Source organism: Drosophila arizonae, chromosome X (genome assembly GCF_054131065.1).
Source record: "Drosophila arizonae isolate 15081-1271.41 chromosome X, UAZ_ARI_1.0, whole genome shotgun sequence".
In the NCBI taxonomy this organism is placed as follows: Eukaryota; Metazoa; Arthropoda; class Insecta; order Diptera; family Drosophilidae; genus Drosophila; species Drosophila arizonae.
Window position 1 is genome coordinate 28470390 of NC_142927.1, and position 14808 is coordinate 28485197.

General features: G+C 46.5%; 1 protein-coding gene across 8 annotated transcripts in view; it reads left to right on the forward strand.

The window, feature by feature from the left end:
* The window catches only part of mgl (low-density lipoprotein receptor-related protein megalin), a 169120-nt gene that overhangs the window by 124589 nt on the left and 29723 nt on the right, over positions 1-14808 (forward strand). The gene's annotated exons all lie outside the window — the stretch shown is intronic.

Consider the following 14808-nt stretch of genomic DNA (forward strand, 5'->3'; position numbering starts at 1 on the left):
TACGTCGCCGCGTCCGTTGCCTGCAGTCTTTGCCAAGGATCTGGCTGCTCCATTTTTGTGTCCTCCCCACTGCCACTGCCTGCCCCCGGCCCCGCTGTCCGTGCCTCATCTGTGGCAATGTTTGGGCAACCTGTACCCCTTGCTACTTGCTGCTTGTTTGCATTTAAAGTAAAAGTCGCAACATTCATTTTGCTGTTTGTTGTGGAATAGAAAAAGGGTAGCTAGAGGAGGGACAGAGAAAGTGAGAGAGAGGGGGCAGAGGGGACAGAAGGGAGAAGGGCTGGTAGAGCAGCTGGGCAGTAAAATTTAACAGTGCCTCCCACAGTCGCGTCTGTCAATATTATATACAGCGGTTGCGACCTGCCTCTGTTTGTGTGTATTTGTTCATGTGTGTGTGTGTGTGTGTGTGCGTGCAACCCCATTTACAGCACATGCAGCAGTAGCAGTCAAGTCGACTCGCTTGCAACATTCAAGCATAAATATGCATAAAAATGTCGCCTCATTCAAGCTTTTATTGCATTTTATGTTGGGGTCACTGCCTCTGCACACGACGCAGCGCCCTCTATCGTCATCTAGCTCTCAACTGTCTCTCCTCTTGCTCTCTCTGCATGTGTGTGTGTGTGTGTGTTTATTACATTTGCATCACGCTGCAATATATGAACTATATTTTTATTGTTCCTTCAGTGGGCCCCGGCTAATGCTCTATTTAGTTGCACAATTTGTGGGCAACGCATTTCCCGGATAGCATCGGCGCAATATTATGATATTATATTATGATATTACGGCTATGCCATGCATGGCCAATGGAGACACGCATACATACATATACCCACTCAAGGTATTGTCATTTAAAGTGCCACTTGCCACACAAGCAGCGCAGCCAACGCAGCCCTGCCGTGAGGCATCTAAAGTTGGAATCGGACTTGAAGGACGGGCGGGAGGACGGGCGGTCGGCAGAAGCCGAGGGCGAGGTGTTGCATGACAAACGTGGCCACAGACAGGCCGCACATAAGAAAACTAGCTGCTAGACACACTTACGAGTGGCAAATGCAAGCCATATGGCAAAGAGAACGGCAATCGGGGGCGGGCAGGAGGAGGAGGGGCAGACCCAAGCACTGAGCACCTTTGCATGCCAACGAAACATTTTAGCTGCCGGGCTGATAGCCAGCAAAGGGGTAAACTCTCTCTATGTCTGCATGTGTGTGAGTGTGTGTGTGTGTATGTCTGTGTTTGCAGAACTTTGAAGAGCCTCCAAGTGCAGAACAGCTTGAGTCAAGTGCATTAGTTTGCAGTTTATGAACTGCCTCGGGCTGAGGTAATATGCATTATTTTGGCGCTAGCTGTGTGACCAAATCGTAAATACTTGTGACATTATTGATTTTAGCGCAGCGAACGCATTTGCTGAGCTCGGCACGGAACACAGCAATAGAGGTAAATGCTCCACTTATTACTTTAAGCAAAGCCCATCCAGGGGAAACTTCATCAACAGACAAATTGGACAAGGGAAACAATCTTATCTAGATTGAACATGAGCTCCGCTCTGGCTGCAGGAACTGTAAATAGACATTTGGGGTCCTGCATGAATGAGGGGGAACGATTCCCGATTAGGGAGGGAATGCTGCATAGGGTTGCACTCTGATACATTTATTTTGAGTGAAAATGGGAAGACCTGGACCTGGAACACATAACCTAGTATGGAAGGAGAGAAGACAGTAAACAATGCAGTTTCTCTCTCTTTGTCTCTCTCTCTCTCTCTCTCTCTCTCTTTCTGTATGTGTTGTTTCTCCTTTCTTCTCTCACTTTACCTACTACCTCCATCTCTTACTCTACTCTCTTGCCGTCTCTGTCAAGTCCCATCTTCGTCGATAGACTCCAGGGGAAACAATCTTATCTACATAGATTGAATATGAGCTTCGCTCTAGCTGTAGAAACTGTTTGGAGCCCTGCATGAATGATGGAGAACAATTCCCGCTGAAGAAGGGGAGGAGGAAGGAGGGGTGCACTCTGATACATCTATTTTGAGTGAAAATTGGATGACATAAACAAGATGCCAATGGCATACAAGGAGAGAAGATAGTTAACGCTGCAATTTTTCTTCTTTTCTCTCTGTTTGCCCTTCTCCCTCGTTCTTTTCCTCTTCCTCTCTAGCCTAAGCTTCCTCTTTCTCTGAGTTCTCGCTGTCTCTGTCAAGCATTTCCCATCTCAGGCTATCTTTATCGATAGACCCCAAGTGTAAACAATCCTGTCTAGATTGAGTTTGGACTTCGTTCTGCCTGTAGCAACTGTAACAAGACATTTAGGGTTATGGATGAACTTTTGCTTTTTCTTAGGGATTCCCCACTCTCTCTCTCTCTCTCTCTCTCTCTCTCTCTCTCTTTATGTTTACCTTTCCCTATCGTTGTTTCTCTCTTTCTCTCTAACTTTATCGACCACTCTCTTTCTGTGACCTCTCGCTATCTCTTTCCCGCCCCATATCTATCTTTCTTTTTGTCTCATCCCCTCACTCTCTATGTCCTTCCCTCTGCATTTCTTCCTGTTTTCCTCTCTTCTTCAAGAACTCTATGTCCGGCCTTGATCACACTTTCTCGTTGCTTTCCTCTATTTCACTAGCCTTCGCTTGCCCACTCTCTCTCTCTCTCTTCTCTTCTCTGCCCCCTCACTGATTTGTTTAAATGGATGTTGCGAAATGATTTATTGTACATTTTCGACAAAAGCTCATTAACTATTTAACGCGCTTTATTGAATATGCGAATCGATCGATTGGATATCCAGTAAACAGTGAAATCCGCACTCATGGCTAGTTTCTGGCATTGCGGCCAAAAGGCCAACGAAATTTGTTGCACGAGCGGCGAGCGAAGGCCGGAAGCGGGGCAGGAGCGGGTGGGGTGTTTGGACTTTGAATTTGAAATGTTTATTTGGCTGCACATTTTGGCTTTTATGGATTCCGGCTTTTGGCTGCTCAGTGCTCGATGTGCTTCATTGTCATGCATATTTTTGGCAATCATTGGCAAATGGCACTCGAGCTGAGCTTTTTGCTATTGTTAATAACCAGACGAGAAATGTATTTGTTGCCGGTTGGCCATTGGCATTGGCACTGGCATCGGCATCGGCATCGGCATCAGCTTCGAGGACGACTCGGCCGACATGGCGGACTTCCTTGAGCGTTTTGCATATTTCATAAGCCGAAAAGTGTTCGCTTAGAGCAAGACAAAAACAATTGTCGCTGTCGTCTGTGGCAGATCCAATCTTAATCCTTTAGCCCGCCGGCTGCCAGTCGTTGCCATTTTACTTTGCATCACAAAATATTCATAACAATAATTTGGTTTTAATTAAAACTGTCCCGGCTTTTTGTTATTTATTTATTTGGGTCAACGCCACTGACAATTTCACAGTTTGGCCAAAAAGGCAACAACTTGCCAATCCAGCCTTTTGTTCACACACACACACGCACGCACACCAACACACTGACGAGCAAATGTAGGCAAAATACGTGTACATTATTCATTTTACAAGTAAGCAAACAGTTTATTGTATACCTATGTACATATTCATATATATATACATATATATATGTGTGTGTATACTCCTGTATGTAGCAACATACGCAACATGTACACGTATCTATGTGCGTATGTAGGTGACTCTATATATACATACATACATGCAAGCTGTAAGCTCCGTAGGCAAAACTCATAACAATTTAATTAATTTTCCTGGTTGACTGTCAATGTCTCTGACTCTGTCGATATCTCTCCATCTCACTCTTTTTACGTTTTCGTTTTCTCATTCCCTCACTCTTTCATTATATAGCTCTCCATCTCTCTTGTTCTCTGTCGCATTATCTCTCCTACATCTCACACTCTGTATCTTTCTCTTTCATTTCCTCACATTATCATCTCCCTCTATCTATCGCTATGTCTCTTTCTCTCAACCTCTATCTCTCTCTTTCTATCTCTCCCTCTCTCTCAGTCTTTTTCTTTCTCCGATTCTCTCTCTCTCTCTCTCTCTATATATATATATATATATATATATATATATATATATATATATATATCTCGCTCTCTCTCCCTCTCTCTCTCTCTCTCTCTCTCTCTCTCTCTCTTTGCCTCTCACTTTCTTTCTCTCTCATTATCAATCTCCCTATCTCTATCTGCCTTCTCTTTACCAATATCTATATATACATATCTCCAGCTCTCTCATTTACTCAATCGCCCTCTCTCTCATTTCGTTCTCTTTCTTCCTCCCAAACGCATCCATAAAAAAAATCCGATTGCCCTCAAGAACTTATTGATTAAATTGTGGCCAATTACACTTATACAACAAAGCTTTGAAATGTGCCTGGAACTAAGTAAATGGTTCGGAATGCACTCCTGCTCAATTAACAACTACAGTGAGCAGCTGAGACAGCCCAAATAGGCTTCGAGTCCTTTTAGAGATTTCAATTTTTGGCAGGGAATCTCTCTAAATAATTACCAAATATTTCATCTGGTATAACTATCAGAATATTTCACAGCAAATCATATTAGATCCGGCAAAATGGGAGAATAGTTTCATCATCCACTCAAGAGAATCCGATTTATCAACGCTCGTTGATTAGTTGGAGTCTGATTAGAATAGGAAATGGAAAAAGTTCGCATCTGGAATTTTTGTAATACGCGTCACGCTGGGCCGCCTTTGAGCAGCGAGAGCTCGGAGTGCAGATTAATGTCTTACACTTGCGAGTGCTGCGAAGACTGATCGAGGGAGCGCCGCTCAAATTACCGACGCCGTCGAGGCGGAAGTGAAAAATAACACTTTGTGCGCCAAAGTGGCGAATTTAATATTTCCGGTCCACTACCCACGCTCCGAGCTTGGTCACATAGCCGCTGCCCACTCCCACCCCCACTCCCAGTCCGAATTCCAGCGCCAATCTCCCGCCCCCAGGCGGCTGACCACGGACCATCATTGTCGTTGTTGGCGCCTTTGGCGCTGTTACCGTTGCTGCCAGTGCTCCCAGCTGACCTGCTTTCCCGAGAATCGGCTTTGCATGCCATCATACCCTGGCCCCGAGCCGAGGCGAGCATACCTCTACTCTGCAGCAGCATGGCAGCCAGCCATGAGCCGAGCGGCTCTACTGCGACCGACTGCTTTCAATGGAATTTCCACAGACTTCAGCCAGTGTGCAAATTTATATTTTATACCGTAGCTAAAGGCTCTATCGAAACGTCAACTTTCCAGCTCGGAAAGGGCACCTACGCTGCCAACGTTGCGCGGCCATTGGCAGTTTTTGTCGTTGTTGCTTTAGTAATTGTTGGTTACCCTTTCCAGTGGCGTCGCCTAGGTGGCAGCAGCTCGGCGCGTTTTACATTTTGCGGTCGAGTGCATTGAAATTTGGCCGTGTGGCCTGACCCTAAATCACTGGCCAGCGTTGCTCCCTCTCCGCTGTCCGCTGGCTGGCTGGCTGGCTGGCTCGCCGACTCTGCAACAGTTGCCCCGCGGCACTGCAGCCATCGATTATTAACAGCGCAGCACAGCAGAGCAGAGCAGAGCTGAGTGCAGCACAGTGAAATGCCGGGGTGGGGACAAGGACGCGGGCCAGCGCCTGTCCCTGCTAGTCCCGTTGTGCGCCGTGATTTACGCGGCGTGGAGTGTCGCTCAACGACACACGCGGGCCTCCCAGAGGCCGTGCAGAGTTGAGACTTAAAGCCGCGGCCAATGCGTTTCATCAATTGCTGGCAATTAAAACGCAAAACGCAGCAATTTCCAATAATGTGCAGCCGGCGTAGTGCCAAACAATTTATTGCCACGCCCACGCCCACGCCCGCGCCCCGAATTGTTGGCCGGCTAATGCTAATTTCGCGGCGTCTGGCAAACAGCGCCAACAGCAATAAGCCACGCGAAAGCCCACGGCAACAGCTCGACCAGCCGATACCCAATGAGAGCTGAGGCTGAGAGTTGTCCTCTCAATCATACTAGTCCTTAAGGAATGTATCGTTAGCTTAAGGAATTCATCGTTAGCTGTCCAACATCAAAGTGTGTTCGCCTCAGATGCAACTGGAATGGCCCACATACTTCGCACAGCTCTCGAGCATGCCCTTGCTGTGGGTCTTGGCAATCGCAGGGTATAGCGAGGCAAGCGAAAGCGCGTGATTTCATTTTGAATGCGCTTCAAAAATTTGAAATTAATGCGACAAATGCTGCGCGGAGCAGAAGGACACAGTCGCCTGGCTAATTGATTCGATATGGCTCGAGTGCTGCCATTTCGTTTGGCCAGCGGCAAGGGCCAGGCCAGTGGGGAGAGGAGCAGCCCCGTCATAAAATGCCAACTACAAAAGGAGCATCTAAAGACGTTGTCACTCTTGCCCCGTTCTGTTTCCCTGCTTCAGTCTTTTCTCTGCTTTTTTGCTTAGCTGCAGCAAAACTTTGCGGTGTCGCGTTGGCTAATGGCGCTGTCTCCGAGCAGACGTACGCACACATACGCACACAAACACACACACACACACGTACACAGACACACTCAGACACAGCATGCAATGCTCTTGGATAAAGGCAGACGACGCGACCGGAAATGCTTAGCTGGGATTTCTCGCTGCGACAAGCGCAAAGGCAGGCGCTGACAATGTCATTTGTTTCCGGCTACGTGCACTTTGCACGTGCTCGCTGAGCTCGCCGTGCTCCCTCGCTGCCGGCTGCCGGCTGCCGTCTGCTGTCAGGCAACTTTTTGGAGGGCCAGCGCTTGTCACCTGCTGCGGCAAGAGTACAAACCCAACTTCAATTAAACATAATTTGCTGAGTTTATAAGCGCCAGCCACAAACATTTATTGTCTGTCTCTTTACTGTCTATCCACTTGTCTCATCTACCCTCCCTCTCCCTCTCTCTCTCTCTCTCTCTCTCTCTCTCTCTCTCGCTGTCTGTTTGAAATTTTAGCTTTTAGTTGCAGCTGCCCCGCCCATAGACGCCCACAACCGCACGACGCCGCGTCTAATTATGCATCTAATTAGTAACTGTGGATGCTGACGCAATTCTCGCCAAATTAATTTTGCAGCTTGCGCCATAATAAAGCCAGCCCACAAAAGCTGCACAAAGCCAACCGAAACACACACACACACACACACACACACACACACACTCACTCACACGCACACATATGAAATGAAAACTCGTTCCATTCAAAAATTTAACACGCATTTCTTACCATCAAAAACACAAGCCACAAAATAAAAGTTTCCCCCATGGTCAGCCCCTGGGGCAAAGATATTTTATTTATATCTATATTTATATGTATTTACAAACACACAAAAATAGCTGGCTTTATATATGCAATCATCAAAGGCCTGATTTTTAAATTTACTGAAATTCGGGATCATTTGAATTTATATAAATAAATATCATGTTTAATTTCATGAGAGAGTAATTAGTTTTCCGTAATGCCAGTCTGTCCGTCTACCTGTGCGTCTGTTCATCCGTCCGTTTATACATCTGTTTATCCGTCTGTCTGCTCGTCCGTTTATCCATCTGTCAGTGCGTCTTCCTATCCGTCTCTCTATCCGCCCATTCATCCGCCTATTCATCCGTCCGTTTATCCCTTTGTCATCCGTCTGTCTGTCCGTCTGTCCTTTTGTTCATCTCTCGATCCGTCCAATCATTAGTCCATCTAACTGCCCATCCGCCTATCGATCCGTCCATTTGTCCATCCGTCCATCCATTGTACACGTAATTATATTCTTTCAACGTTCCATCGTGCCATCTAATCGTCTGTCCAATCGTCTTTTGTCCGTATGAACGCAATCATTTTCCTTCCATTAAAGCTAGTCTTAAAATTTGGATCATACAACCTTTGGTAGCCTCTGCTTATAAGATTGTAATATTTCCTCGATTCACTTACCTCAATATTTAACTGTTGCAATACTTTAAGTAAGACACTTGACATCATCCATGGGTCAGTCTCCGGCTTATAGGGTTATAAATGTTAGTTAGTCCTCCTCGAATATCTCCAATCGATTCATTCATTTCAATTTCTCCCATCTCTCATGCACTTTCAACTCAGTGATAATGGACTTTAGTATTTAATTTGAGTCGCTGGGCCAACTCCGCTAGCTTAAAAGCATCGAACGACTATATTGTGAATGGCGCAATTAATGATATGTTCTGCTCAACGGGCGCATAAATAAATGCTGGATGGATCGTAACCTTTTATGGGGCAGACGACCCGCACGAAAGTTTCGCTTGAAATTTAGAAACTTTTACTTTGTTACCTTATGGCCGAAAACTTGGAATAGTTGCGCCTTTAACTGCCGGCCCATAAGAGTGTTTAGTTTCAAACTATTTCCATGTTCGGCCACTTGGTGAATCTTTGATGTCCTGGCCAAAAGTTGCCAGCGGCCGCCGTCCTCAGCTCGATAAATGAATGAGTGGAAGGGGGGCTTGGCGGGGGATATGCGGGCGGTATGCGATAGGCGTTAGCCAGGAGGTGGGAGGCGGGAGGCGGAAGGCGGGAGGGCGCTGCCCTGTTACCCTTGCACGCTTCCGTTTTCGCCACGACATTATCAAAATGCACGTTATTAGGTATTATGTTGTTGTGTTTGTTTTTGTTATTAGTATTGCTGTTGTTGCCGGCGTTGGTGCTTCTATTTGTTTTTATTGTTATGGGCAATGTTATGGTTGTTGTTCGTGCTGCTGCAGTATCAACGGTCTTAAAAGCTTACGAAATATTTGTAATTTTGTCACGTTTTAACTTTGGCGACGTCACTTAAAATTACATTTAAAAAAAAAAAAAAAAAAAAAAAAAAAAAAACTCACACAGAGACACACAAAGCAAAACTGAAAACACAAAACAGAAGAAAAAAAAATGAAACGGAAGCAAAAATAAAACAAAGGCTCATCAATTGACCGACCGAAGGATATGCTGCACCTTGGAGGTTACTCGACTCCTGATCTATATTTCATTATGCTCAGCTTGAGCTCAAGGTAAACCAGCAAGGCAGTTATGCCCTCTTGCCTGGCGTACAGGGTATGCGGAGCAACAGAAATAACATTTTGTCAGCCATTTCTAGTTGTAGCTGCTTCTTGTCAGACTGGCAAAAATCAAAAGTAGATGGATGGATGGATGGATGGATGGATGGATGGATGGGAGCTGAGTCGGTTGCTGGCATCCGATTCAGCTCCTGCAACTCGCCTGCCTGGCACTCAATGTGCCTGACTGCCAAGCTGCACACGTGCTGTGCCTTTGCGAGTAGGTTATCAGCAGGACTCCCGCACTCCCCGCACAGCACTTAATGAGAATCATGCCGACCAGCCGATTGACAAACAAAGAGCGCAATGAGTGCGGATCCAAAGACAAATACGAATCCAAGCACAAATGCTCAACATGTGACTGCAAATGCTCATGTGATATGCAAAGCAGCAGCCAGGCAGCCACTGGGCGGGCGCTGATATATTGTAATAATACCAGAAAAGGCTAGCCTAAGGTTGCTTGCCAGAAGATGGCAAATATTTCCTGCATACTTTAAAGGCAAGTCGATACCAAGGCCCACTCATGGCCAACAGGCGCAGTGAGCTGGGGGGAGAGAAGTGCTTCAAGGCCTTGAATGATGGGCTCATACCGCTTGTACGACTTACCAGATATTGCGTATACGACTCGCGCCGTTTGTGCCCCCAGGCCAGCCGATAGCTTTAAAGAAAAAATGGCTGCTCCACCCTAAGTATGTCATGAATAGCTGGCATTCCATACGGAGCTGCCCATTACTGAATATTTAACGCCACAAAATCACGGATTCTGTCAATGGCGGCAAACGGCAAGCGGCAGACAGCAACTGCCAAGTGGCAAGTGGCAGTGGCAAGTCGCAAGTGGCATGCAACGGCGCTGCAGTTAAAGTTTGCACTTTATTGCTCTATCCCTCGGCAAGCCTCGCCTTAGCCCTGGCACTGTTTTGTACATTACCGTCATGAATTTCCATTACTCAGCCACTGCAGCAGGGGGCGGGGCGTGGCGTGGCCACAAATGTGAGATACGAAGCGCCATAACGCGCCGAGTTTCCAGATTCATCAATGAATTTATCAGTTTTTATAGGCAATTTATTATTTATTGATGGCAATGCCGGTCTGCCCGCCTGCCCCTCTGCCCGCCTGCCCCTCTGCCCGCCTGCCCCTCTGCCAGCCTAGCTGCTGGCCTGGCACAGCGTCTGCCAACGTCTGCATAAAGTCTATCCATCTCCAGCCATATATCTAGCATACTTCTCAGTGCCAGGAGACGGGGCGGGGCGGGGCGGGGCGTGGGAGCTTGTGGCAGGCGAGGCAAATGGGCGAGCTACTGGCAACAGATTTCGGACGCTGCGCCGCGCTGCTCTGCACTGCTCTGAGCTGCGCTTGTTTATGGCACTTTTCGATTCGCTTTTTATGAATGATGTACCCAAAAAATACGCATGACATATGTACCCATACAAGCCATATACATAAACGACTCTCTGCGTGCCAGTGCAATGCGGTTGAAGCGTAAAGAAATGAAATAGCGCAAGAAAACGTGCAGAAAAACTACAAAGAGGGAGACAGAGTTGGCCAGAGAAGGAGAGAGAGAGAGAGAGAGAAAGTGCTTTGAGACGACAACGATGAATGTAATCCGAACTTGGACCAGAGTTATGTGAAAATAATGAAGCTACATAATGGTCTACCCTTACCTCACCCCTATCCTCCCCCCCCTCTCTCTCTCTCTCTCTCTTTCTCTCTCAGACGCTCATGCCCTTTCCTCTCGGGCAGCTCTCGTGTGGCGCAAATTGTTGCAGCTGCCGCAGCACATCACGTATACGCCGCTTGGCCCCGCTTGGCTGCAAATGGCAACAGTTTGTGCGGCTGGCATTTAGCTCGATCGAATGGTAATGCCACTGGCCATATTAATTATTTATAATGGCGCATTGATTATTGAAAAGCATCAAATAACTTATGAATATTACAATCTGCGCGCGACCCACTAAATTACCGCATGACAAATGTGACCACTGCGAAAAGTATTAAGTGTAATAAATTACAAGACGCAAATACAACAACAGCAACAACAAAATGTCAGGCCTAATTGATGGCCGCGAAATGCGCACCGACTGCATAATACTCTGCTTAGAAGAAGCCCAATCGAATTATATTTGTTCCAGTTGGGAGTTGACTTTGTGTTGGCGCTGCTCCAATTGGATTTTGATTTCAATTGAAGCGTGAATAAGTCTAGTGTATATCCAATATCATGGGCCCATCTGGCATCTCTACATTTGCATTATGTTGGCGACAATCATCATTTTGTTTGGTTCACTTGGTGATGTCTCTCTAAAATTTATAGGGCTGCCAAATGGACAGCCCGTGGAATATGAACAGCCCTCTGTGCCATCAATCGCATCCCCTTCCAGTTATCCGATATTTTCAAGCTGATTTTACGTTTATATCATTATACAATCACCAGCTTCATATATATATATATATATATATATATATTTATGTATGTATATGCATATGAGCATATTACAAAATGCATAAATTAAAGAAAGAGGAAAAACAAAAAAAGGAGAAGTGCAATATTGGAAATATTTATGCTGCAATAGCCCATTGGGCTATTAATACAACAGCAATGCGGCAGTTGCATCAACATCTACGGGAAACAGGGGAAAAAAGGCAATTTTTAAGTAATAATAAACAATAAATAAAAGCAATTGCATTTGGCGCTCTTAGCAAATAGCCTTTACATAAACATCAACATTTGCAGCGCAATGAAAGGCAAAACAGGAGCAAATCGAGGCAGTCCTGGCCACCCAGCTGCAGCTGCGGGCTGCGGGGCGCATCAATATAAATAAATAAAAATTAATATACAATAGTAAAGTTTGCCATGAACCAAAGACAACAAGCAAACAAACGCACGCAGGCGCGGGGCAAGAGGAGAAACAAGTTGAATAAATAAATATAGTCCCAAAAATGCATTCACTGAGTCGAACTGAGTCCAACTGAGCCGAGCTGAGCTGGGCTGAGCTGGGCTGAGGTGAGCTGGGCTGCATTGTGCAGCTCAAGCAAATTTGCAGGCAGAGTGGGTATACTGCCGCGCTCAATGCTCGCTCACCAGTTGAGCTTCTCTGCTGTAGATCGCAATCGCAGCTAACGAATTGATACTCATTTATCACGTGCTTAGCTCAACATTACACGCAAATTAAATGCGAGTTTCATTACAAATCAGGGGCTAAAAACTTGCGGGGCCAAATCAAAGTCGAGTCGAGTCGCAGCGAGTCGCGTGGAGCCGGCTTATGCAGTCAGGCAGAGCTCTTGGCGAGCCGAGTGCAACAAAAAGTCAGAGTGCAGCAGACAAGCGGGCATAATTGCATGCTGAGAAAGAGAGAGATGGAGAGAGAGAGGGCGAGAGAGAAGCAGGCAGACAGACTGAGAGACAGACGTGGGGGCCACTTCGTTGGGGGACTCATTATTATGCACACAGGCGGCCTATTATTTTTAGCGTCGACTCTCTCTCTCTCTCTGTGTGTGTGTATGTGTGTGTATGTGTATGTGTGGGTGGTAGGGTAGGGTAACGCGTGACCGCTGTTTGACTTTTTTGTTGCTGAATGCAAACATTTTTAAATGTATATTTGATGACTTTTTGCGTTCGATGAGCGCGCCGACAAGGCGAGCGTGAGGGTGGAGGCGTGGCGCGGGGGGCGCTGGGCTTAAAATTCCATAGCATACTTCAAAGGGCCATCGGCACTTATTAATAACAATGCACGGCGCCTGCTGCCGGCTGCCGGCTGCCGGCTGCATGCTGCATGCTGCCTGGTGCATGCCACGCGTTGCACGTACTCAAAAGCGCCTATAATTAATGACAAAAAGCAATTTAAATGCAAATAATACACATGAGTTGCCAATTTACTCGCAGCCGGCGCACGGCGAGGCTGGGCAGGGGACGGCAGGGCAGGGCAGGGCAGGGCACGGCAGAGCCGAACTCTGTGGCACCCACAATGTGTCTGCTGTTGAGTAGGAGCTGCATCTCCGCAGCTTGCAGCGCTGCCAAGTGCTAAACAATTGTGGCCTAATTTGTTTGTCAACGCTGGCAAAATGGCTGGAGCCGGCGGGCAGAAGATGGATTGAGATAAAGCCAAGCAAGAGTAGAGCCAGGACCAAGCGAGAGAGTGAGAGAGGGTAGGAGCGCAGCCAAGGCGAGTCGCGGCTTGATTACGTGCCACTGCATCCAACTGGGAAGTGACTCCATAAACACGTCTAACAGCAACGGCAGTGGCAGCGGCAGCGGCAGCGACTGGGCGAACGTTATGTGACACACGGGAGAAATTAATGCTGCCAAAATGCGCCGGCTGCGCTCATTTCTGCTCTGTCGCTGTGGCACGTTCCCCAAACAGCCGCAGCAACAATAACGCCAGCAACAAGGACTAGCGACGACAGCCAACAGCCAACAGCCAACAGACAGCAGACGGCAGCCAGCAGCCAGCTAAAAAGAAGTTGCTACCGAGATTTAGCCACAAACTTGCCAGCTTTAATGCGAGCCAAACATGCTGGCCCGTCTGCGGCAGGGACCGTTGCGCCTTGAGCTCTGCCCCAGCCCCTGCTCACACCCCTTTTGCTGCCACACTCATGCCCTACTAGCCCAGGCTATTAAGCCTTAGCCATGAGATGTGTAACATGAGAATATATATATATATACATATATACATAGGTATTAGCTAAGAGCAACATTCGTTAATTAGATATGCTGATATTAAACATTAGGAATCTGAAATTATATATAGATATACATTCACATCGCATCTAGATGGGCCACATCTACACTTCTCTCGCCTTGGAGGCACCTGCCAGCGGCAAGGGTATTCACGGTTCGCTGCTCCACAGTTTGGGCTTCCCGCTTGTTTTCTTTTAATTTAAAGCAAGAAAGGCTCGCTGGAGCGTGCCAAAAGCAGACTCCAAGTCAGCATCGATTCCATTCGCAGCAGTAATCGTAATATCAATATGAAAGGGATTTCCAGGCAGTGCGCAATGGCAACGATGATAATGTCTTGGCGTCACCGGCTAAGCACCAGAAATGGTTTTGGTCGAGGCAGTAGACTGACCTTAAGCTACTATCATGCCATGCCCGAAAGTCTATCTGGAATTGTGAAGCCATAACATATATATTACTTGCCTTATCATAATTTACTGAACTTGCACTTGCCTGAGCTATGGTAATTCTATCCTGCAGAAATAAATTCGATTCCGAATCCAAATTTTCCTTTCTCTAAGATAATTTACTGAACTGACATTCTGATAACTATTTTAGCTTCCGTCGTTAGCTTTTACAGGCCTTAGCCGAAATTCTTGAGCTTCTCTCCTCCAAATACCGATTGAGTTACCTAACTGACCTCAAAAGTCTATTTCGATTCGAACAAGGGTGCTCTAGTTGCGACTGATCGACTATGAGATGCCCTGCACCCTTCGAAGAACTGATATTCTAATAATTCTTCTTCTTTGTGTTGCACTTTGGACTATAGATTAGCAGGAATCATTTTTCTTGTAGATGGACTTTCGTAATTAAATTTTCAGAATATGATACTGACATTCATATCCATATATAATAAAATCCGGTTATAACGACTGCGCTTACAGCGTCCGTCCGGTTATTGGCACGAAAAGTCTATATCGTCTTCCGTTTATATCAATGGTCTCTTGAACGCCATTATAGCCGGTCTCTACTGCACTTTCCATTCCACAATTCTCTAATTTTAACTATATATACTGCCACGCCTCCTTCTGCATGTTACATACACTTCAACAGAACCATCATACCCCGATTTCCCATTGTCAGTGGGTTCAGGGTATAAGAACTATAA